This window comes from Diadema antillarum, unplaced genomic scaffold, assembly GCF_040938485.1.
Source record: "Diadema antillarum isolate AM-2024a unplaced genomic scaffold, OU_Dant_1.0 seq00000978_RagTag, whole genome shotgun sequence".
Classification (NCBI taxonomy): domain Eukaryota; kingdom Metazoa; phylum Echinodermata; class Echinoidea; order Diadematoida; family Diadematidae; genus Diadema; species Diadema antillarum.
In genome coordinates, this window is record NW_027271818.1 from 15,125 (window position 1) to 42,498 (window position 27,374).

The 27,374-nt window shown below is 37.3% G+C and overlaps 1 protein-coding gene across 1 annotated transcript in view; it reads left to right on the forward strand.

Moving 5' to 3' along the window:
- The first annotated feature begins 238 nt into the window (after positions 1-238).
- The window catches only part of LOC139742061 (uncharacterized), a 42,622-nt gene continuing 15,486 nt past the window's right edge, over positions 239-27,374 (forward strand). The window contains exons 1-2 of the mRNA XM_071652622.1: positions 239-372; positions 5,019-5,073. The gene's annotated coding sequence lies outside the window, so the exon portion shown is untranslated. The remainder of the gene's footprint in view (positions 373-5,018; positions 5,074-27,374) is intronic.

The window sequence follows — 27,374 nt, forward strand, 5'->3', positions numbered from 1 at the left end:
CCCTTTTGTTGACAAAATAATACTCTGCGGCAGATACTACTGCCTCGCGACTCGAATCAGCTGATCGCAAGAGAGTCGCACACGTTGCGTACACAAGGACAAATCCAGCACAGTAGTAGTAGCAAGCATGTAGAGATATCGCGAGCGAGGGCGGGTAAAAATGTTATGTGTGTGTGGATGGGTGGAGTAAGTCCTTAGTCGATGATTCATTACATTAGTACTTTGTATACAGACCTTAATTTACCCCACCCTTTTCCCCTGCAGCATGGGGAATCAAAAGAATCTAAACGAAGTTAGTGAGAAGAGATCGATAGGCGGGCTCCATGTGGAAGTGCTGCGGACAGGGTTTCGGCACAGAGGCCGGAATTTACGGTAATTTCAACGCCTTGCGGTTCGCTTGAATTGATTTCCTCAGTCCCACATGTGCACAATTTCGGAGAGTGCACTGGCTCTGATTTGGGAATATGGTGTTTGAGAATGAATTGTCTGTTTCAGTGCGTGTTGTTGCTCGTTGTGGTGGGATCATGTGCCTATGATGTGACACACATGTCTTAGGTCATTATTTGTCTTGTCTTTCATAACATTTAAATTATACACAAGTCAACTACAACCTTTGGGAGAGTCGACCGGTCGTGTTGACTTGGTGTTGAACTTGAACTGTTATGTAGTCAGTTGTTGAGTTGCGTGTATTGAAAGGTGATGGTACAGCTGTACGTGGTGTACGCACGCACACGCTGCTCTTGCAGTGAAACACGGCGCTGGTGAAACAAGAAATAGTACATGCATCGTAGATCACAGAATTTTGCCTGCTACATGTAGATCTTCCGAGTATTTCTGGAGCACAGATATTTCTAGCGGAATGATCTAGTGAATGATAAATTCAGACTCAGAGAGTGTACAATTATTTAGATTCCCTATGTTCAAAAGTCAAAGAATCTCCTCTGAAATATCAGTGTGAAATCCAAGAAGAGTGTCAAGATGTTTGGTGGTAGCCTACTGATGATAGGGCTTTTGGAAAAAGGGCACCATCATTGTGGAATAAGCTCATGTATTACAGATTTTGATGAATTCAAATCTGTGTTAAAAACTCATCTTTGTGATGATTGTTGATTATGTTAGATATCTACATGTAGAGGGAAATATTTTTATGATTTTCGTTTACGTACGTGTATGTACATGCCTAGAACCTAGAGACTATCTTCTCATGGTACTATTCATTTCTAAGGACTGGATTATCACTGTAAAAGTGGAAATTTTCGCGGTGTTGAAATTTTCGCGCAACCAGAAATTAGCACGAAAATAAAAACACATGAATATTTTTGCTTGCCATATATATGTTCCAGTAGTTGATGTCTTGATTCTGCGGAATTAAAAACATGTGAAACTCATCTTACCCGGCACCGGCCGAGCGCGAAAAATTAGATGTGCAAAAATATCCACTTTTACAGTATTAGAGGGTCAATTCATGTTTTAGAAAAGGTTTGCAAGTGTTGCACAATACCACTTTTCTTTTTTTCTTTTTTCTTTTTTTGCAATTGTAGGGCTTCGGTTTCGCTCACATAGTGCTAAAGGCAGTACAACTTGGTAGTAGCTAGGATACAGCTGACACAGAGGTCTTGCTTGGATGAGATCTGCTGGCGAACTGTTTTTCCCAGCAATTTTATTGTAGGGTTCTTGTCCAAGCACTTGACATTCAATAAATATTCATCATATATGCAAACAAATCAACAAAGAATCTTAATATTCAAGACGCTCAACAAAGGATCTCTAGAGAGGGTGAATTACGGTACTATTCATGACTCATATATACAGTTGAACCTCTCTTATCCACAGTTGAACCTCTCTTATCCGGCCTCCCTTTATCCGGATCTCTCTATTATACGGACGCAATCTCGCCGTGATTTTTTTAAAAATAATTACAGGAGGAAAGGGGGATTCCCAACTCCTTGAGAACTCCTACAGTACACAAACACACATGAATTGCATATACTTGATACATTTCTTAATAATTATTTAGGTAAATCATCCCAAGAATTTATAAAAGAAAATGATTTCATTCTTGCAAACACGAATTCTATTTTGGGGTCTGTTACTTAGTGTAACAATGAAAAGGTTGCAGTATACACATTACTACATGTGGTACTACAATGGGCTACATCAGTACATGTGTATGTATATGTACATGTATAAAGCATTGAGTCTCTCGTATCCGGCCAAATCCCTTATCCGGATAAGCCCCGGTCCCGACTTGTCCGGATACGAGAGGTTCAACTGTGTGTAGATTCCTAAACAAGGATGGCTGCACAAATAAATATTCATTAAAGGGGAAACCAATCGGGAGAAATGGAGGGAAATTCGAACAATGGCTCATGCACTGGTAGGACATGGAGATGTGTACCATTCTGTGAAAGAGGTGTGACATGGTGGATGGTATAGGAATAGATAAAACCTGCCTGAGCTCGCTTAACGAAGGGAAAACAAATTCGGTTCAAAATAAATCTCTACACAATCATTATCTTAACTACCCTTGTCCTACCTGGTTGTGGTACATTGTAGACTGGATCAAACTTTTGCTCTCACTCGAGCCAAAAAGCTGGAGGAGGCATTGGTACTTTATTCAGATCACCTGAAAAACAAAAGCATTTGCAAAGTACGATGCATTAAAAAAAAACCATACTGTGATAGCAAATCTGTTTTATCTCAAAGGAGACCTGGGGGGCATTTCATGAAGGAACTTGTCGGATAAAATGTCCGACAAGTCATTTATATCCGACAAGTTCAGAGAATTCAGCCAATCAGACTAAAGAATTTCTCAAAACTTGGATATTTCTGACTTGTCGGACATTTTATCCGACAAGTTTCTTCATGAAACGCCCCCCTGAACTTGCAAGTTTTTGAAGAAAGGAAACTGAAGACTTTAGTTTATACGATATATTTTCATCAGACATTCTAAATGACCTTTGAGTATCAAGAATAACAATAAATGCTTCTCAAGGGAAATATTACTACAACATACATTGTATTAAAAGTGGTTCAACATGAGTGCATTCATCAAAAATGTAAATGAAATTTGATGCAAAGTAGTTACATTTCATGTATCAGTGGACTAACAAAACTGTTACATTTTTGTCAGTCCATGTACATGTAACTTACATTCACCACTAAGTCTAGAAATGGTATAAAACAGTGTTCAATAGATTGTGAGGGCTGTTATTATCTTTTCTGGTCAATCGAAAGCCATTCAGTTGAAAAACAACATTTTCAGTGATCATTTATTGTTTGACCGTAATGTGTTAATTAGTGCTTAAAGATCATATGTCAGTCCAGCGTAACATAAATTTGCCCCAAAATTTTCATTTTGCCATCAATTCTAATATATTGCTTGTTTGAAGCAATTAGGGGGCAAAGTTATCTCATCATTAAGTGTTCTCAAAGATCATAAATTTATTGGGGGTAGTGCACATTGGAAACAGAAAATAACCTGACATCCCTGAAATATACCCTTATACCCAATAGAAATGCCCAAAAGTAAGTATTGGGTCCAAAGCCTGCTCAAGATTTGCCCAACTTAGCAGGCATGAGTAGTGTGTCAGTGACATGTGAATTAACCCTTGGAGAAATGAAAGCAATGAAACATGATAATGATGCTCTTGAACTAGTATTCTTATGAATGTTTAACAGCCAGAGGAAATGCATTCATCTCACAGACCAACTTTTTTAAAAAAAAAAATGAAAGGTTTCAAACCTGTTAGTGGAATGGATAACCTCATCCCCAACACTCTGTCATACCAAATATATTATTGTTATTATCATTATTATTATTATTATTATGATCATTATTATTGTTATTATTATTATTATTATTATTATTATTATTATCGATATTATTATTATTATTATTATTATTATTATTGTTATTATTATTATTATTATTATTATTATTATTATTATTATTATTACTACTACTATTACTATTATTATTTCATTTGGCATTTCAGACATATGCACATGTACAGTACATATGGGTAAACACAAAACACATTTGATTCAGCATAACATAAATAAGATAAATTATAACAAATAAAAATGAGGACTTCAATTTTAAATCATTATAAGGACTTAGTACTTGCGGTTGATGCCGGTGAATTCCTCTTCACAATACTCTCCATTTGAAGGCTTGACACTCGCTTTTCCTGTAAAGATTTGTTTCCAACATATTGACCGATTCGGGTTCGTTGAGGGCAGCAGACATTTCATGGCACTGGGCGCAGCCATAGTGGGTGTCTCAGCCGACCCCCCCTGCTCTCCCCCACCCCGGGCAACATGTTTATCACGCACTTGTAACAAAGATTCGCGCACTAAGCAAGCATTCGCGCACTCAGTACGAGACGCCCATTGGCTAAAGCAGTTTTTCATTCTGCGCGCGTGCTAATGTAGGGAGAGGGGTGGGGAGTGGGAAGGGGGGGTCGGCTGAGACACCCACTATGGCTGCGCCCAGTGCCAAAAATACACATAGCGCGTCACAGAATCGGTCAATTGACTCAGAAAGGCAAAGTATACATCATGCAATGTTGGAATGGTGAAACCTTAGTCTTACTTCACAAATCTCTGTGCAGAGTTTGAGAACAAAAATAGCAAATTTCAGGGCTGAAGTAAACTGGGAACAAGAAATACTGAGTCATTTGAGTCATTCGAATCGTTTGAGTAATTATAGCATTATACTGTAACTTTGCATTTCAAGGTAACTTTTTCTATTATCTACAATGTATATTCTTGGGGGTTCAGACAACATCTACAATTCATTGGTGACACGATCAATACTGTTATTTGATTTAAAACCACAGTTATCCTTGTTGAGGGAATACTGTATCTATGAGTACATCTATCGAGTAGAGTCTGGAAGTTAGACCAGGAAACTTGTTTGACTCCACAACGTACAGTAGATGGTTGGGGGATTTTTCTTTTTCAAAGAATTTGCAAGTCATTTATAATGCTCCTCTTCCTGATTGAATCTGCAGGTCCATCAATTACCAAGAAACAGTGAAGTGACACAATACTGCTGCACTTGAAAAGGTATGTCCACATCAATCAATGTATTTATACATTAGTCTCTTGTATGGGAGTCGCAGATTTATATTGAAGGATATGACAAAACACCAAAGAATTCCAAATTCAGCAGCACGACTTGCTTACAGATCCAAGAAGCGCAACCGCATCATGCCCATCCTTGAAAGAACTTCACTGGCTGCCCATTAAAGCCCAAGTCCTCTCTAAAGTCCGACTTCTCGCCTTTAATGCTGTCCACAGTCTCTCTCCCCACTACGTTTCTGAACTGATATTCTCATGCAACCCTTTGAAAAGTTGAGTCCTCCAGCTTCTACTGCTACCATAGGAGAAGGAGATAGTGTGAGAGTTTTTTTTTTTGTATATTTTGTTTGTTTGTTTGTTTGTTGGTTTTGTTTGTTTTTTGCTGACAGCTACCCATCCCTGTAAAACTCTGTACCCCGCGTTCTTCATTCTCAGAATAACCCTGCACTCTTCACGGAACAGCTTAAAACATATCTTTTCAATGATTGTGATTTGTAGATTATTCAAACAATTATCATTCATAATTTTCCTCTTTTAGAACAACATTGTCTGTATACAGTGTACATACATGTTTATGTATGTATAGTCTATAATTACTATAGGTACATATGTGTGCATACACATGTTATTTTCTTTTCATTTGTTTGTTCATACATCATTTTGCTAAGAGTGCATGACTTGTCATTGCCATGGAAACAATGACTTTGATTGTTGTCGTATGACACCAATATGGCGTTTGCATTTCTCCATCAATCCTAGGCATATTGTTTCTTGTGCCGTCGATAACAAGAAGTGGCATACAATGTGCCGACAACTGTCGCAACTCGCAAGTCACACTTCTTTGTTTGTTCCGAATTTCAGTGCGGATTTATGTGAGATAGAGAGAAGAAAGGATTGGAGAAAACGTGTTTTCAATTATAATCCATGCCCGCAATCACTGTCACTTCTAATCGCTCTCACTCTACTCTTGAATTATCTTAATCAAATTGTTCGTCAATCAGCCAGTTTCCTGTATCATCAATCACCCATATCCCCCACAAATAAATCATTGCGATCCCTGGGAAGGGTACCCACCCAAAATGCTGTCCAAATCACGCAATTTCATCGCTTTTTGCCCCCGACTGCGTTCACATCATTGGCAAACATCGCGTTTGGCCGAGGAGTTCAAGGCATGCATTGATTTCCTCCGAGTGAAGCTGCAAGGCGTGTCTGTTAACTGCAGACTGCACAGGGGAAAACATGTTTGGGGTTTAACAATGGTAGAGTGGAAGCTGGCAGAATAATTTACTGAGTTAGTGGGAAGTTTCATTTAGATACATGGAATGGGACTAAATAAATTCTTCTTTGTATCATATTGGAAAACTGAGTCAATTCTGCCCGAGGTGTATAGATAGGTTCGAGGGGCCTACGGCAATAAACTGAACAACAAGACTAGAGAGGTCATCATCATTATCATCTATTAAACTCTGATATGGTCTGATTTTGCTGCCCTTGACATTAGCAGTGGTCTGGTGGTCCAGTGGCCCGGTGGCCCAGGGCCACTAAGAATTGATGTTGGGTCACCAAATTTCCCAAAATGCTATCTTTTTGTGGCTCGATCAGGCAGCTAAAATTCAAGATGATTTTTAAATTTTCTTTTGTTTCTGATCACTAAATTTTTTTTTTTTTTTTTTTTTGCCACCAAAATTTCAAATTCAAAGATTTTAGTGGCCCAAATGGGCCATCAGAAAAAAATTTAGTGTGGAGCCTTATTGCAATGGAATGAGCATTTCATATGAATGATGGCAAGAGATCTCTTACAGAGTGGTACAACTTCTTATCTTTAATTGGATTTTTTAAAAACTATGTTGGCATCAGAAATGAGATTTGCGAGGTGAGATGCGAATTAGTGGAGAGAAGAAGTGAAATTGAGGAAAATAACTCCAGTCATGTTCAAACCACATGCATTGGAATGACAAAGAAATAGAAATGATTGAAGATGTGTGATGATCTTCACATTTTGTATGCACATATTATGTGCTCAGACGGCTCACTTGTCTCAGCTTGCAGGAATTTTCGACTGCTGTTTAAGAGTGACTGGTACGTGCTACTCCATTCTATGCCATCCTGTTTTCTTCGGCAGTATTTGTTTCGTATTTTCATGTTGTTTCCTGCTTAGTAGGATGTGAAGGCTATGCTTCGGAATTCCTGTTGTTGTCTTTTGTGTTTCCGTGCGAGTGTACTAGAACTGTTATGGTCACAGGATGCTCTCCAAGACCGTGATCCTCCTGTAGTGCTGGTAGAACGTGTTTGTCAGATCTAGAAATAGACAAATTAGGTTAAGATCGATAAACACACACACACACTCACACACACACACACAGACACACACACACACACACACACACAGACATACTGTATGCATGTATACTCCATCCATCCCTTGATGCAGTGTATGGACTAGTATACCTGTGAACGTTCATGAAAAATAGACAATACAAACAGAAAAGTCTTTAGACGCACTAATAACCTCTCGTGAAGACTCGTCTTTCGTTGAGATTGCTGGCAAAATTTAGATGTAAACGCACCCCATGTCACAAATTCTCGAGCTTTCAGACCATTTTTTCCCCCCATGCTACAGTGGGTGGGACAGCTTTCGAAAGTAGGTCAGCCTACAGGGGTGTGATAATAACATCCTCCTTCATGATCCAGAAGGTTTTAGGGGGGTAAAATACACCCTTTTTGCTGAATAACTTTCAGCAAACTTTAAAAGTAGAGTTCATATCTTTGGACTATATATACACATTGTATATGACAAACTATCAACCTTCTTTTCTAGGCGGTGCAGATGTAAATGCAGATATTATGTATGCTCCTTTCAGCTTGAGACCTCTGGTTTGTTTTGCATTTAGAGGTACAAAATGTTCCAATCGGGATATATGCTGATTTCATTAGATTATTGGAGTAGTAACACGGTCAGAAAGAAGCAAACTATTAAAATCAGGTTGCTCTTCCATTATATGAAATTATTTTGATGGATTCATTGTCAAATTAAGTTATTTCTCTGTGGTATACTGTTATTTGTATTGTATAACTGACTAGTTTCTCATTGGAAATACTTTTCTTTTAGTTAGATTTTTGGGTGACAGATTATTCATATCAACTGTTGAGTGCTTCAAGTGTTTGCACAACAAAGTTTATGTGATAGACTACATTCGTATGTTGCGCTCCTTGCACAAAGCAAGTCTTTAATGTGTGTGTTGTTTGCAGTACAGGGTTAATGGCCAAGTTCTTACGAATAACACAAGCATATCTTTGGTTCAGTAGTAACAAATATGTACGTATAGAGTTCACTTTAATATTTTTTATGCTCTTGGACCGTCTTCTAAATTTAGAAATCTTTCACCTTGGTTGTGTTTTGCACAACAGCATTACAAAAAAAAAAAGAGACATCCTGGGCAAAAACAAAACTAGACAGATATCTAAAAAATAAAAACACTTTCTTTTCATTGCCCCTTCCAGCAAATTTGCCCAAAATATACTGATGTTTTCATGCCTCAACACTGGAAGTGCCACAAGTTTAGTCCTTACCATGCCATTTGTCGAGTGCGTCAGACCAAATTTCTCAGTATATATGTGATTAATCAAAAAGTTTTCATTGTGAATACACTTTGTGTTGATCAAACCTCCTAATGTTTTGGCTTGAACAGGCAAAATTTATTGAAGTCAAGAGAATCCACATATTCGTCATCATAAAAATAAAATTGGATTTTTTCCCCCAGTTTTTCTGCACATAATTCCTTATCTGCATGTTCATGGAAAAGTTCCCCCCCCCCCAAAAAAAAAAACCCACCAAAAAACAACACAAAAATATAAAAACAGGAAGCTTGCCCCCATGGCTTCCAAATCTGGTTCAAGTATTGTAATGTATTTTGAAAGGGATAAAAGCAGAAAAGTTATTATATTAAAGGTCATAAAGAGAAAAAAAATCAGTGCATGATAAATACACATTTCCCTATTAGATGCAAGTTGCTTTCAACTGATTCGTTAAATAAAAAGAGAGAATATATAATGTATATTGTAATCGTGATACCTTCAAAATAAACAGTCATCTTTTTCTGCTTTATGGAATAAATGAATGAAATTTGACAGCTTCGGTAGTTCTGTTGTCATATTTTCTGAATGACGGCCAACAGGAACTTCCGGGGGGGGGGGGGGGGGGGGGGGTGAAAAATATGCGTAAATACAAAAATACAAAACAAAATCAAAGGAATTTGACCAAGGAGTCCCGACAAAAATAGAGCCTGTAAAAGCTAAAGTCAATTAAGATTGTGGGCAGAAACCCTCTCTGAGATACCAGACAGTATATGGCACATCCAAAGAGCACGATTAGCATAACACGTAAATCATCGTGCTATTTTGGAGGCAACCGCCTACTCATTTTACCTGCGTTTGCGTGGGCAGCTTTCTCAGTGATCCATTCAAGCAGTTCTCACAGTTATCTTTTATTTTTGTGCTGAAGATTTTTTTTTAAAGTCCTACTTTCAGACATCTTTGATACCCCTTCAGTTTCAAATTATCTGATATTTTCAGATCAGAACAACTTTACTTTATTATTCTGCATCTACATCTATTTCTTTCAATGGGTCTTCTTTTTTTCCAGAGAATTTGTCTGAGGCAGATTTTTTTTTTTTTCTGATCGATTTTGTGCATACGTAGTTTAATAAGTTTTACTCATGAAAGTTTGTGATATCGTGTCACTTGAACTTCCACAATAGTCAACATGGATTGCTCTCAGATTATCATTCCATCGTGACAAAGAAAACCAGTACAGGGGTTGAAGATCTCGAGGTTAATTTCTTCAACTGTCTTTTCAGGCTGTTTACTTTGCATACAAGGCTTGAAGAGACCCAACGATTCAGAATTTGTGTACATGACAATTTTTTAGCCTTTGGTTTCTTGAATGTGCTGCATTTACCTCTCATTTAAAAATATAGTCGATAAAAATATGTACGGAGGGTTGCGTCACCACTTTAGCTCAGTTCCTCTTGAAGACCTAATTTCCTTTATCATTTCCCCCAGCATCGTCAGGTATTCATTAATATCCCAGGACATAGACATTAATTCATGAGCAAATATTCCTTGTGTATAAATGTATGTGTTACATAGGCTAGAATTGAACCAAGGACCTCTTGTACAAGATCCACAAGACATTAACCACTAGACTACAGTCTCCTTTAGTATCAAATAAAATCACAGCAAAGAGAATGTGAAATGGAATGATGTATGTTATTCAAAAAGTATGTCAATTGATCCAAAATGAAATAAGGTTTGTTATTCTGAAACACACAAAATCCATATACCTAGATGTTAACCTCAAACATTTGTGACATTATTCAAAAGGTTTGTAAATCTGAAGGATGGTTAATCCAGAAAGGAAATAAGGCTTCTGAAGGTTTGTTACCATCTGAAAATGGAATAAGGTTCATTACTTGGAAGGTTGGTTAATCCAACAATGAAATAAGTTTTGTTAAATCAAAGGTTCCTTTATCTGAAAATGAATTTAGGTTTCATCTGTCCAAAAATGGAAATAAAAAGATGCATACATATGAACCGAGAGGATGTATGATCTATAACCCTTCAAATGATACCTTTCTTCACAGCTGTGTGATTTAAAATTCTAGTTTTGTACCAAGCTCCCTAAATAAAACTTTTCTTTATCATTTTTTGTTTGTGTGTGTGTTAATGAGTATATAGTAGCTTGCAGTAAACTTGAAATGAAAAAAAAAATGAAGTAAAGAAGCTTGTGGTACTACAAATCATCAAAACTGGAATGAGAGAAAACTGGAAGCAATAATAGCAAACTTGGTTTTGGAGAACTTGCCCTCATTTGTGCAATGAAAACCTTCATCATACACAGCGTTGAAAGAAGTCACAGAGGGGTGTGGATGTAATTGGAGGGTAATCTTGTTTAACCGACTTTCTTTTGCTCCTTACTGCGATGGATTTTGAGCAGGAAGGAGGAGAGAGGGTCTCCACCCTAATTTCTTGAGTTGGTTGGGAGTAAAAGTCTCTCCCCCCCCCTCCCCCACCTCTTTTCTTTCCTATCCATTTCTTCTGCCATCTCAAGGTTTTTTTTGCATTGATTGGATATGAAGTTTGAGCGCTAGAAGCACTGGCGAGGTTGTGTTCATCCAGAGGAAGCCGTAGAATTCCGTCAGCAATTATCCAGTGGCACGTTAATGATCGTGGGCAGTTAGCACAGATCCATCAAATTAGTTCATATGTAAACGTGACAATGGGCGCATGGGGAGAGATAGAGAGCCACCCAAGCTGACGGAGCCATTATCGAGAATCATTGCCTCTTCTTGTTTAACTCTGTTAATACCTTTTGCAACCTGTCTCTATTCCTGGTCAGTGGCGGTTTAAAAGGGCAATTTGGAGCAGGGTTAATGCAGTGCTGCAACTTGTGGCAAATTGGTATTCAAATGGAAGTTCTTGAAATAGTAGTAAGATTATGCACTTTTTTATATAATTCAATTCAATTCAATTCAATACAATACCGTTGGTCGGTAAGCTACATGTATGTTTTAAAGACTTTCTTTGTGTCATTTTTTTTGTGTGTCTTTTCTGTCTATGACCAATAGCTTGAGATATACAGTAGTTTAAAAGGACTTGTTTTTTCAATGTTTTGTTTTCTCATTACTACTCCAATCAGACTAAAAAATGTGGTTACCCAGTAATGGATGGATTAACAGGTAAGAAGGTTGCATTTGTGTATGTGTGTGGTAAAAAAAAAAAACAAGAAGAGAAAACAGATCACATTTTTCATTATAAGGACATTTTTGTCATGACACATTGCTAGTCAGAAAAATATAGGTTTTTCCCACATTTACATTAATTCATTGTGAACAGCCATCTCATTTTATGAGCAAACAACTGATCTTTTGTCATTTCAGGGGCTAAATGATTTTGCTTTTCAGATGATAAACAGTTTAGAAGCTTGAAAACTTGAGCTGAATTAAAGCAAATGGACTGAGATTTTGCCTACTTTGGTATGCATCCCTAACTCTAATTCTTTAACTCTCAAATTTCATTGGGTGACTTTGAAATTGAGGCTTTGGTCAGACAAGGAGGGTAATTTAGTGTTTGTCTCAGTCATGTAAACAGTGGATATCTAAGTATACTTACCCTTATTTATTTTGCTTACTGCTTGGTGAAATATCTAAGAATATCATTTTGCAGGTCCGTAAACAGAGACTAGCAGCATCATGATAATTAATGTCTTAAAATGAAGGACATTTTATACACAAGTATGTGTGTGAGTGTATCTTGTGTGGACAAAAGTGTGTTATCCAGGAATCTCATGTACCCAATACTTCACAATATGTAAAATAAAAACAAAAATATGATGGGATACAGTTTGTAGGACAGGAAATCCAGAATGTATGTGCTCATGGGTCCATAGTCCTTGATTATTTTTTTCTTCTCTCGACGTGGAAACTTCGAGGCACTGATCAAGGATTTAAAAGAGAAACAAAAAACATGCAAGAATCACGGTAAGGAATCTTTTGGACCTCGCGTACATCCTTCCTGCAAATGTGTGACATGACCTACGTCCACTGGAGACCCCAGTCGACTGGCACAGGTCGACGTAATGACAAATTCGTTTTCTGTCTAATTATGAATCACACGGGGAATATTTTCCGACACAAACGCTCAGGAATTTTGTTGCCATGGCGCCTGCCGCATTGATAGCAGCGTGATTGCTCTGCGTCGACGCTTACGTGTTCGTGTGCACGATTTCTGAGTATGCTTGATTGCAGACTGATTCAAACTCCCCAGGAGATTCTTTTTTCTTTTTTTTGTGATCAAACTGTGTCAATCTCTTCCAAAACCATTGCCTATAAAAAGATATTTCCACAGTAGTGTTTAAACCAGCGGAAGAAATGAGCTACATGTACCTAAATTTAGATTCAGTGTTTGGAAGTAATGTTTTGTCATGACTCATGTTATTGAGTATTTTCTGTAGAGCGCATTACATTAAAACCAGAATTGGAAATGAGCATCACTATAGAAATCTTATTGTTTATTATCGCATAATTATTGCTCTAGTTTATAGCCATTTATTCAACAACAAAAAAGTAACATGGGTACAGATACAAAAGACCATTCATTATGAGGCTGTTAAAAAAAAAAGAAGAAGAAAGTTTTGGTCGGGATGGTACTTCAATGTACTAGAAACGGAAGATTCTATGCTTAACCCAAGAAGAAGTGCCAGTTCATACGCAGTGTAGGCTGGAGCTACGTTTAGGTGAAACCTCACCTCACCAACACTCACACAATGGAGCATGATTATGGTAATAGTTTTTTCCACTTCATGAAAACCACGAACAAACTGTGCAAGTTTTTCTCTCATCTCTTTCCAATGTACATGCTTTGACTTCTAAAAAGACTTCTAAAAACACCTTTGCTGGTACATTGTGATTCCCTGCCCCTTCCCCCCCCAAAAAAAAAAAGACACCACTGAAACAAATTAAACAATACAACAAAAAACGGTGAGCGACAATCTGATTGGTGGAAAGTTTTACCAGGTGTGCTCTTCCATGACTCACTCACTTCGAGCATCATATGCTTTCAGCAAGGTGAGGCCTTCTCATTGTGTTGTTACCCTCCAGTGCTAAAGTCTTCTCGCATTCCATTTGCACAGAGCGCAACCTCTGCTGTGCGCGTGCAACTGTAATCCAATCACACACAAAAAAAAACTCAAAAAACAATGACATCACACAACTGGGCGATACCACTGCAAGGGCTATTACGCTGCCATCTGATTCTGATTTTGACGTAAAACAGTGGTGTTATGTGTGTGTGTATGTGTGTATGCGTGTGTGAGTGTGTAGGCAGAGTGGCCGAGTCTCCTGTGGTGCGGATCGCAGATAGCCAGGCTTGGTCCGCTCTGGTTGGCCGCAGCAATGCTAAGTTCAGTTTGCTGTCACCCAATATCTGATTATCAGCACCCGAGCATCAAAGCTAGAGGTCATCAGAAGTATTATTTTTACTTTGCATGTTCATGTACGTGATATCTGAAAAAAAAATTGATAGAAAATATTGTAGCTTATGCATATAGATTATCTTTAATTTGATTATTCCCCTATCTGTTCTTCTCTACAATTGTATGTATGTATAGTGAGAAAGGAGTGTTCTCGCGTAAGTCCTTGCCGATTTTGACACTCGTCCATCAATACTAGGATATTGCACAGGCTGTCAGTTTTTTCTAAATATGTCAGTAAAATTTTTTTTCTGTAGATATGCCCCATAGGTCGTGCACATCATGCGATGATAAATGAGTAATTGTACGATACCAAAATGTTGTGTTTCTCTCTACGTTTAATTCAAGCAACAAAGATTCAAATGTACCACACACAAATTATTGTAAACTCTCTTACCCATAAATATTGCTTAGAACAGAGTTATGCTGTAAGGAGTATTTTTTTTTTTTATATGTCACTGTAGAAGTGGAAATTCTTGCAATAATGAAATTTTTGCTCATTTCACGTGACCAGAAACGAGCATGAAAATAAAAGCATGCAAATGTTTCTGCTTGTTATGTGTACCAATATCTAATGTTCTGATTCTGCAGAATTAAAAACACCCAATATTATCTTACTCAGCAGAGTGCAAAAAAAAAAAATTACTCAGAGTGCAAAAATCCACTTTTACAGTAATGCAGAATTGATGAAGGTCCACTGAATAATTGAAAGCTCAGCCAATGAAATACATGTACCTGTTGAAATCTAGCAACTCCTATCGCTTCTTCATACATCTCTCTATAATATATATTTAAGATTGTTTTGACTGATTTAATGATGGCATTCTACACAACATGGCATCAAGGTGTAATATCTTAGCTGTCCTGTCACTGGCATAGCACTCATCACTTTCATAAAATTCACACGAACGAACCAATTTTTTTGGAATCTTTTTTCTTTCTTTTTGTAAACACAGGATTCAATTTTTTTTTGGCGATATCTTGAGATATATCTTGAGATATCTCAAACAGAATCAACCTTTCATGGGAACTAATCATGGTTCACCTTTGTCCCCAAAATGTTGACTCATAGTTGTAATTTTCATAAAAATTCACACCATGTCTAGTTTACACCAAAAACACCCAACAATCATGTAGTCTTATGTTCTTCATTTAATTCGAACGAAGGAGAAGTTACAGCAGTAACTTGAAACCTCATTAATTTTTTTTTCTCTGTGAAATTTGGCATTATGCAGTTTTTGTATGATCAAAGTTCAACAAGTTTAATGGAAATATTTTTAAAGAATTGTCAAATTTCTGTAAGCCAAACTTTTTAGCAATGTAATGTCTGCTGGGGGTCATATTATCAAATGGTGGAGAACACATTCAGGTTTTTATTTTAGATGAGAGACATTTATCTTGACATTTTAGCCCATGATAAGCAATAATTGGGAATCAAAATGTAATGGAAGCCCCTCAAGGAAACAGCAAACACAGATGCAGAACGTAGTGGCCTTCTGATGTGTAATTCATGTCCCACCCACATTCTGGGTGGAGTTTCCATACTTAGCAACTTCCTACACTCCCTCCGATCTTGAGCCGAAAAACCACCCAACCGGCTGATTGGGGAGCAGCCCGCGCCCGCGCCGGCTGGCCACGATTCCTCGGCACTCCGTCGCTCAGATGGGCGGAATGGAGAAGGAGGGAAGTGAGCTGAAGTCGAGCAGGAAAAAAAAAAGAGGAGAAAGTCATATGTTTGCAAATTAAGCCGAGAAATGAATATTTTTTTTTTCTCCCCCTCCAGTTCGTCTTTGTGTTTTGTGTAGCGGGTTGTCTAGTAACAAGTGTTGGTGATTTCTTGCGTGTGCTCGTGTGCGTTTGTGTTTTCGTGTGTGTACACGGTACCGATACATACAATGTGTGATTACGTGATGCACTTGGTACAGACGTGTGTGTGTCGTCCATCTCTAGGAGATGACATCGTCAATCGGTGATAGAGAGAGAGAGGGAGAGAGCGAGCGAGCGCAAGAGCGGGAGGGAGAGATGGGGAGACAAAGAGGCAAAGACGTCGTCAAGAAAGCGAGACATGATTCGCTCAGCAGAGGTCGGGCCGCTTTCAAGAGGGGCTTTATATAGCGGAGTATTTAAGGCACATGGCGGAATTGAGAAGGAGGCAGTAGGAATGGAGAGATGTCGGCGGAGGGTAAGTGCTCCACAAATTGCCTGCGTTTGGTGTGGTTATTGCGTTAGCGACTGAGTGAGTAAGTGAGTGAGTCAATTTGTGTGTTGCCTCGAGATGGATGGATGCATGGTATCAATGACCATAGTGCTTCAAATGATTTTTTTTTATTGAAGTTTTTTTTTTTGGTTATTTTTTTCTTTGACTTCTTGAAAGAAAAATAGTTTGTACCATGGCTATGGATATTCAGTGGCTTCATATGTTATCTGACTCACTTCTTTTATAAACATCTTTCTTTTTCAGTCTGTGGGGCAAACTTGCTATTGTGGTTAAATCATGAACAACAATTAATTTGTTTATAACACTTGTAGCATCCCCAAAAACATCACCTGCTTTCTTACAGTGATTTGAACAGGATGTGGAATACAATTTGTATTACATGCATTATTTTTTTTTTTGATTACTTCATTTTTCTTCTTTTTTTTCCCTGTTGATACAGCTTGTGTATCAGATTTTTGTTCTTATGCCAGCTTCTTTTACTGGCTGTGATTGATAAATTTGAAATGTGATTTTTAAAAATCACTTTTATTAACCGAAAATTCCGTGAACATGATATGCACATTGCATCTTTTTGCATGATAAAACAAAACAAAAAAAATCTTCATCCATTTATCATAGATATATGTATTTTTCTTACACATTCCATGTATCTATTGCAGTCATCTATTCATGAATTCTTTTTTTTTCCAGTGAGATTTAGTAATTTGATCTGTAGGTATTAAAGATTTTTTTTCTATCATTGTGTGTTCTTCAAAGCTACAGGTGGTAGCAGAATAGGTCTTTTTACTCTGTATGACAGTGTATATTTAGTGTCTGTATGGCATTAAGATATTTACGTAATGGGCAATGTTATTATAATACCAGTAGTAAAAACTCAAAAACTCTCTTCCATGGAAAAAGCATTGTACTAGTAATAATTTCATTCATTGCGAAGTATACTGTACTGGGATTCAAACATGTTAATAGAATTAAAAGGAAAGAAAGGATGAGTGAGGTATTTAAAGTGAATTTCTAATATATTTTATATAAACAATTACAAATAAAGTATCAAGAATGATGGGGGGGGGGGGAATCACATTGCTGTTGCTATTGATGAGAATAATGACAGAAATGATGGCAATGACATTCATATTATGCAACTGAAGTAGTAGTTTGATTTTTTTTTTGGGGGGGGGGGGCATTAATAGTTATTTTTTGGTGATATCTCAATCTAAAGTACAGTATACTATATATGCAATACCAGCAGTGACTTCAATTTTGATTCTACTCAGTGAAAAGGTTATTAGGATTCAGCATGAAACCTTCCATCATATACATTGACCATAGAATCCTTCAAGTGTTTGCTCAATACCATGGTAGTTCTTTTGGTTTTTCTTTCTTTTCTTAATCATTATCTCCTGTATAAAGGAATATGTCCTATATTAGCTGTATCTCCTCATATTTCTAAAGATCCTCAATTACAATGCACCGTGATACAGTTTTATTAATGCTGTTCTGATGGTGTGAAACAAAACTGTAGTATCATCTGAAATCACTTCTCCTTCTGAATGTATTTAGCAATATAGATATTACAAAGTACTTCACAGTCATTTTTGCAGTCACATTATCAGAACAGCATTTCAGGTTGAGGATCATTTCAAGTATCAGTTGCTTTATTTGTTGGATTTGTGTCAATCCTTCTTTAATCTTATGTTTTGAGATTTATGCACATAATTCAGTAATTCTTAGCAGAGTCTTCGAGATCTGATTGCAGTAAATGACTCGGCAAACGTCTCTCTTCACTGAAACTGGCAGACAAAAAGATGCCACAGTAACTCATTTCCTCATAACGTGAACTAGTTTTGTTCTTACTACTGGTGCCAATTCTTTTTTTCCCCTTCCGGAAACTGGAAGTGGGTGTGGTCAAATTTGAAGTGGAAAATCAAGTGATGGAACCAGATGTCTAATACCCTGAAAGGGGAATCCCAGATCAGTTAAAAGTTGGTCTGAAAAGAAAAGAGTACAATTTTTCGAGCATAATGGTGAAAATTTGATCACAATTGGATAAAGATTAAGGAAGTTATAACATTGTAAGTTTCGCTAATGTTCACAAACACTCCTTGAACAATCAGTATGAATATGCAAATGAGTGAGTGGGCAATGTCATCGCCTCACAATCTGCAATCTAGTCCGCTAAAAAAAAAAAAAAAAAAAAAATTAAATTAAATTTCCAGCTTTTTACGTCAAATGCAATTATTCCCAAGTCTGACATCCTATCAAGTCAACAGACTGATCATTATTTCATTCAGCCAGGAATAACATTATATTTTACACTTTTATAAGTATACCCGGAAAAATTGAAATTTTGCCAGTTTTTAGCAAACAGCCAATGGAAACTTGTGGGGTGATGACCTTTTCAGCTCACTCAATTGCACATTCATATCATCTGTTCAAGAAATTAGCGAAACTTCACATTGTCATAACTTTCACAATTTTTATTCAATTTCAATCAAATTTACACTGTTTGCGCATCAAAAATTTTACTATTTCGGACCAGACCAAATTTTCAGCTGGCCCAGAGATCCCCTTTAAACATTCAGGATGTGGAGGACTTGCTGTGACTGAAATGGAGCAGTGAATATTATAGATTCTTTTCCTTTTTTTTCATAGGGGGACAGAAGGAGTAGGGTGAGGGAAGGTAGCTTTGCTTCTTAGACCAAAAACGCTTCTGTCTCCTTTTGACGTCATCTGGCAATTATGTCCTGTAATGAGCGGTGTAAGAAGCCTGTGAAAAAAATACATCATGAAAGAGTTAGGAGTGTCTCTTCCTCGTGCAATTTTTACAGTTGAAAAAATAACAAAAGGTAGATGATGTAATGGGATAAATATAAAATCACCTTTTAAAGGGGGATGATGTTGCTGTATTTTTAAAATGCTAGTTTGTTGCAGCTCTTGATTTTTAGCAGAGTTATGGTTGTCTTCTTTTTTTCTCGTTTTCTTTTCCCACATGCATCCAAAAGTTGAGGAAGAAAGAAATCAGTGATGAAGGATGAAAAACGTGCATATAGATTACTGCTTTGGCCAGAGTTCTTCTTGTTGTGCAGTCCAGGAACTAGCCAAATACAATTGGCCATTGTGCCAGTGCACGTGGTGTTACAAGTAGTCCACAATTAACCCCAGCGAAGCCATAGAATTATATTTATACCGATGACAACATCTATCGGGCACACCCATTGATACAGCGGTGGAAACAAATCTTGATATTCCCCTCTCCTATTTATCTTGTTTTAATCCCAGAAGTGAACAAAAAAGGGGGAAAAAGAGAGTTTAGATATTAGAAGAGATATAAATACTCCCGAATGATATATGCAATGGACATGCATTTCATCATTCATGGTATACTTGTGGCAGGAAAGGACTGTGAAAAGAAGGGAAAAAATGACTCGGCGGGATATGATATGGGTCAGTGGAGCACAATAGTGGCGTCTTTACCGGCCGTACCAGCCGTGGGGTAGCACTCGGCGATGACACATGCCTGCCGCTGCCGCCACCACCCGCATCGGTTCGTTGAGCTCACGTGTTCCGTGGCCAGCTTTACTAGAGAGTTGAGTGTCACTTCTGAGTGTCAGAGAAATCTGAGTGTCGGAAATCTATTCACAAAAGCCGGGTTCTGCCTAGTCATTTTTCTGTGCGGTTGTTTTTATGATTTCAGTTTGTTTTTGCTTTTTATTTGGGTGGGTGGGAAGGAAGGAGAAGGGGAAAAGAGGAGGATTGGTCAGATGTGTCTGTGGTGTATAAGTTTCTGATGTCTCCTACCTTTAAAGTGATGTTTTATGTCAGGAAGCAGCATGTGTTTCTGGGTGGACGAGAATTCCTTACCAGTCTTGGCTGCATGAGGTAACAATTTCATTTCAGTGTGCATCGTATAGGTATTGTCATGTTGCATCTGACAGAAAACAAATTCAGGTATTCAGTGATTTGACTGTGATTGCACCTCTTGTGCTGAACAAAGAATCCTGATCAATTTCTATCTTTTTTGTCTATTTCCTAACCAATGCTACGACCTGCAGTTCAGATGAAGTACATTCAAAATTAATTTTACAAGAAGGCGACACTGTATAGGACATGCATACTGAGTGTATCTGTTCATGCATGTCACATGTGTATTTGCTTCATTTTCCACTCCAACAGAGCTAGATTACGCATCTTTCAGCAACGATTAGTTATTAAATGATGGAAAATATCATATGACAGGGGTGGCACTTGACTTTTTTTTTAACTAGCCAGGCGGACTACTTAGAATCAATTTTGACACTGAAGCAATATTTTGGCTAGCCAGACGGACTAGTAACTTCACAATTTTATGATTTTTAGCCAGTCCGACGTGATTTCGGGTGGCCAATGGCCAGCGGACCATCGCCAATTTCGAACCCTGTATGATCATGTACTTTGTTCATGCAAAATGTTGTGTATAGTTTAGATATTGCCTAGGAGTTGTCAAATGATGGAAAATGTAATATGAATGCATATTTTGTTGATGAATATTGCAGTCTATACATATGTAGGAGGGAGGAGTTCATAGGGTAATTAAAAAAAAGAGAAGTTAGAAAGAGATAGATCATTAGTCAGAGAAATACATTAAATAAGCAAGATATTACTCCTGGAGCACCTCAATTCCATGACCTTTGAAGTATACCGGTTGTGCAATGTTAGCATTAGAAACCTAGTCTTGACAAGAGACTTTATTCCTGCAATTTGAAAATACATATCTTTTCAGATTCTTGCTAGTTGAATACTGGTGATGTTTGCAGAGCTCTCAAAGATTTCTCCCAAATCTTCCTTCAATGTTGTACCCTATTGAATCCACTTTGCAGAGATGTCAACTGTTACCTTTTTTTTTTGCACTATTTACTTTTTTTACCCCAAATATGGCAGGTTGCATGGAAAATTACTTGCTTGTTTTTTTTTTCTTCAAAATGCTATTACACACTTTTTTTTCAGGAAAGGTTAAAATACTGTGTGTGTGTGTGTTTTTTTCACCTAAAATATACCTTTTTAGAAATACCTTAATGCTATTTTACAAGGCTGGCTTCCCTGATTTTGGGTATAGCTGCTTGAAATCTCATTGGTGATCTTTCTGTATCTGTGCACAGAACACAAAGATTTGGTGCTTAGTGTTACTGGGATCTGGAAAGGTGTGCATTGAAATTATTTTGAGAAGAAAAAATTTCACCCTGAAACGTTTTCAGATTTTTTTTTTGTGTTGACTTTTTTGTGATGCATAATTTTATGATTCAGAGAATCTGCAAGGTTGAGGAAAAGTACAGGGCTATGCCTGACATTTGCTGAAACATTGCAATGCATCAATGACTATATGGAAAGCTTTTGAAGAGAAAAAATAAATAAAAGTGTGTCCCAAAGAGATTTCATTGTTTTAATGATGATAAACTGGGCAAAAATATTTAATACAATATTTTTATTCCCTTTATTCAAACTGGCAGCATCCTTTAACTTTTTAGTTCTAATGTGCTTATATTCAAGGTATGAGTCTTCTGTGTTATTATCTGTGTGTAGGATATTAGATATTAAAAAAAAACCCACACACACACTTTATTTGCTCATTGTACCAGGGCTCAAATTGAAAAAAAAAATGACAATAAACAAAATAACAACTAAACAGTCAATAAAGACAATACTTTAAATTTTGTAATTAGCTCGCTAAAATTTCTTTAAAGATTGAAATTGAATTACTGCACAAATTGTTTTTCTTCACAGAAGCAATTAATGAAAAGCTTGTAGAAAACATAGGGCAAAAATCAGTACCATTTTACTTACATCAGGGAGGTGAACTCACCTCCCTGCTTACATAGAAGCTTCTTTAATTTCTATTTACATTTTTTTTTTTTAGCAATCTGTTGATAAAACTATCCTGTCTCCATGTATCGGGCCACCCCCTTCTATCCAAATATTTGTGTGTTTATGTGTGTATGTGTGTGGGCGGATGAGTGTGTATGTCTGGAGGGGCGTGTGATGGGACTGGTAACCTTGCAGAATTATTTTTTTGGACATTGGATTGCTAGATAAGAGGTTTGGTGTATATGCTGTAAAATACTTAGTTTTTTTTTATGTGTTCAAAATTTGGACATATTTCAGTAAGACCCAAAATTGTGTATTTCTCCCCACTCCTCACTTCCTCCTTAATTAAATGTCCTTGCAGTGCCTTATGACACACTGGTTTATTTGGAAAGTGGTCAGTCCCCACTGACCTATTCCACACACCTCTATGTAACCCTTTGTTTTAGGCTACTGGCTAAAACACTTGACCAGTACATTCCATTGTGTTGTCAACCACCACAACAGAGTAGAGAGTTCATTCATGAAATCTCATGACCAAATATGGCTTTAGAACTTTCCCCTACCCAAATTTGGATTGTCCCTCTTATGAATACCAAGCATATGCATTAGGTATTAAAATAATAATCTCTCCTTTCATTTTATGTAAAGTATCAAGTATAATTCATTTACAAGTTTAAAGGTCTTGCTTACCTTTGGGAGCAGTGATTACGTCCCAGTTATAAACTTTCTATTTGTCTTACTATTTAAAGTTTAAGATTTAAACCATAGCATGACAAATATCAAAATTCCCCTATTCAACATGGAAAAAAAAATAAGAAAAGCTGTTATTCCTTGGCTTGCTGACATTGGACAATTTCTATCTCGAGAGTGAAATGTGTCATACAGGTGTGTACTCTCAAATTTCACCAGTGCCCACAGTGTTGTAAGATATTTAAACTGATGACAATAGAAGTGGAAATCATAAAGTAAATAGGAATAAATAATGAATAAATTTAGTGACTAAATTATGCACCAAATGTAGCAATACTGCACACCTTTTAATGTTTGTTAACTTTCTGTATTTGGTACCAGTCAGGTCTGCATTCAAGATAAGGATTTAGATTTCTACACTGCTGTGGAGTGCTGAGTCATAAGTACAAAGTTCGTCTATTTATACCCCTCTATGTACATGACATAAAAATGTATGCTATTTTTGTGATAAACATTCCATATTCTGCTAAACCTAAGGGAAAGAAGCATGCTTTTCGTCAGATTTTGCTTTAATGCTAGTCTGCACCACAGTTTAGCCCCCAAAATGATTATTTTGAATACAATTTTGAAAGAAAAGGCAACCAAGAACATGAGGTCTGAATACTAGACTAGCTCATGTGCATGGATGAGTGCACAGACCACCAGTAGGACTAAGATGAGGAAGACGGAATAGGAAAAAAAAATACTTTGGGAGTGGATGGGAAAAAAATATGAGTCACACGTTTGGGTGTTGCTACGTCTAGAGTCAGATTCCAATAGTCATATTTGCGAAGTCACTAGTTGTTATTTTCGTGAAGGGTGGGAGGATGTCAGTATGAATAGTTATCGTGATGACAAATAAATGAATTACAAATGTCACACCAATTTGTGTGTGTGTGTGTGTGTGTGTGTGTGTGTGTGTGTGTGTGTGTGTGTGTGTGTGTGTATTTTTTTTTTTTTTTGATAGCCATGGGTGTGGTAGGAATGGATGCCTACATGGGGTTATCATTCGATGCTGATGCAGTCCAGTATCTAGTTCATCATTCAACCTCAGTGGACTTCATATTGTCTCATGCCAAGCTACTTACAGGAGAAGCTTGCATGGAATGTAACTTTTGGAATAATATCCATTGTGGACCCATTCTTGACTTCTTTTGGCAACATTGCTGGTGAGCTGCAGATTTAACAGACTGGAGGTACAATGTAGTCTCAGTCATTTATTCAAATGTTTTGTTTTGTTTTTTCTAACAAAGAGAGTTTACCTTCTTTTTTTGAGGGGGGGGGGTGTTTTTCATTTTTTATGTGATTTTTTTTTTCAGAAACAAAAATAAATGATTGTGCCATATATATTCGCAAAAGTCAAGTTTCTGTGAATAAATTATTACCAAAAAGAGAGAGAGAGAGAGAGAGAGAGAGAAATATAAGAAATATGTGTTCAAATTGCCTCATGTAAGTCAAATATTAGCCCCATGGTGACTTACATTCAAACTGTCTTAAAGTTATTAAATGGTATCACGAGGCCAGAGCTTTATTATATTACAGATACACCACTCATAAACATATATTATAAATATAATATAATTTATAACTATTTTCATCTCAAAATATCCTGCCAACTGCATAATATGATGATTTGTTTTGCAGTCTTTTGTTGAATTGATATTCTGTGATGACACATCACCCCATGCAATCAGTGGATTGTAAGCCCAGTCACAACTGACGTGCAGCTGATGCTTTACTATCATCGATGTTGTGGACCCAATAATTTTGAGGCAAAAAGCATTGAATTTACGTGGACTCGTTAAGATGCACACACTGAAGAAAGTTGTGCACAGAATCTGTGGATACCCAATTAGTTCCGCAAATGCCTTCAATCATTTCTTTGTTTTCCCTTCACAGAAGTTATTGCCATGTTATACATACTTTATTTGCAAGTGTTTCCAAAGCAAAATTGAGATAAGGAAAAAGATTTCCCTCGCCCAGTGGTCCACTTTAATTTTCATCTGACTGTGTGTGTAGTTTCCCTTGTTTCACTGTGTTGTCATGGCGATGAAAACCTTACTCTTGTTATGACAAATGTTTCTTTATAGGGTGATGAATAAGATAGTTAATAATAATGACGATGGCAGTAATTCTACAAATAGACACTCATTGAAAAGCTTTGTTTTGTGTAATTCGAGTGACATTTATATATAGAATGAGAGTTACAGCTTCACAAAGCATCAAGTTGTTTTCAATAAAAACAGTGAAACACCGGCAATAGCTCGGTAAACATGTATTACAGCAGACTCAGATGAGCATTAAAAGTATTATATAACGGTTTGAAATTCAACGTGTCAACTACAGCCAGCTCCGCACGAATCAAATCTTACTGGAGAACCAGCTTTGACGAGATCCAGTATTTGAGTTGATTTGATAAATGATGTGACTGATACGTGTACACTTTCCATATTTTGGCCCCCAAATTTACTGTGTACTTCACAAAAGTTTGACTTTTACAACTCTGACTTACACAAAGTTTGACTATACCATTGTCTCCCATATGTAGCTCAAAATTTTGCATAATTTTATGCATAGGTCGTCTTTTACATGGCAGAAAGGTCCCAGCATGAAATTTGAACCCCAAATCAATTTTTGGTTTGTGACATAATTCAACAGAGTTTTGAAAACTCTCTCATATGATGTAACATCGTTGATTTGTGATTTTTCAAGCACGCAGGCCTTCTGGCTCTTCTGGCAAGCAGGCAACAAAGTCATAACTCTCTCAAAATTTTTTAGTCACACTTAGACACAATCACTGAACGACATGATCACTGAACTTGCCCTTCGCTAACCACAGTATCTGCTTGATTGCTGCCAGTAGAGGTTGCTAAAGATGTTGGACTATTGGTAGACAGGTTTTGTAGGGGTCTCACAAAAGTTGATCATGGCAACAAATCTTGTGGGGAGGAGGGTTGTGGGTGGACCAGGTTTTTTTTTTTTTTTGTTAGGGGGAAAGGAGTCGAAGGCAATTATACAGCAATCAATCAGTATTCAATTTGGGTTTCTGTGCCAGGAAAAAAAGAAAAGAAAGAAAGGCAATTATGTCATCGATGGGCACATCTATAGGATTTCTTGTCCTGCGGTGTGTTGAGGTCACTTAGTTTTGATCACGGGGCAAGGAGAAAAAAAAATCGGGGGAAAAAGATCACCCCGCAGATGTCTCAGACGAGTCGGCGTGAGTCTCGGGGCGTCGATCGTGGGGACTTGGGTCACATGAGCGTGATGGGACAGGCTGGAGTGACGCGCGGCGTATCCCTGACATTCAGCTGTTTCTACCGGCGCACTCATCATATGCTCAATCTCTCCGTTGTTTTCACGTGTATTTCTTCAAAAAAGATTTTCTCTCATTCTCTCTCCCTCTCTCTCTCTATATCATCTCTCCCCTCCCTTCCCATCCCCCTCCCCCTCCTCGAGTCCTGATATCTCATTTTTAAAATGGTCCAAGAAAAAAAACAAAAACATGGGATTGTTTACTGCGGTCAAAAGATAAATATGGGTAGGTTGCTGTTGCTAAGGAAGTGGAGTGTTTGATCTTGGTGTGCTGAAAATCGTCCTTCGATGCCAAGAGGAAACGAGGGAGTCAATTATGTCAGACACAGATTTTTTTCTGTCCCTTTTTCTGATTTCTTTTTTTTTTTTTTGGCCTCTTTTTCTCTCTTTGAGTGTGTGCGTCAAGATATTGTGTCTGTCGAAGTCAAGGAAACACACTCTGGAGTGAGTTGGAATTCCCTTTGTAAGTTGTTTGCTTTGTGTACAATATTTCATTGAAAATCTATCAAAAGTGTGAGGAAATATGTTTGAAAGGGATCACAATTTTTTTTTTAAATGTAATTCCCCGGTCAAATGCATGGCGACTCTTAGCAGTCTTTTAGACGTTTGTGCACATGTGTGTAACGTGTGTGCTCATATCATAGTGTGAACACAAGTGTGTTGGTATGTACACAGTGTGAACTTGCTTTGCTACTGGTATAAAGTTGCTTATGTTTTTGTATGTGTACTGGTGTATCATATGCTGTGTAGTTTGCACTGTTTGATATTTGCAGCTTCTTGAGGCATTTAAGCAATGAACAACCACTAGCTGATGCAGCTATGCTAGCTGTGAGTTAGCCCACTTAATCGGATTAATGCAGTAATAACGTCTAGACACAGTGTGCTATATGTAGTGCCTACACAGTATACCTTTGCTATATTGTGTTGTGTTGAATTTCTTTGTACCTTTGCCTACCAAACAGTTACCAGACTTTACAACAGCAACCGGAGACAGGCCTATACCCACTATATTTTTTCCTTTCTATACCCACAATACAACTTCTTTGAACTCTTACTCAAACTTTGGACTTGATAAAGGCACTGTTTTAGGAATTTTTCATTGCACTGTAAAGCATATGATGGACATGTGATCGGCTGACATTACGTGATGTAATAATACACATT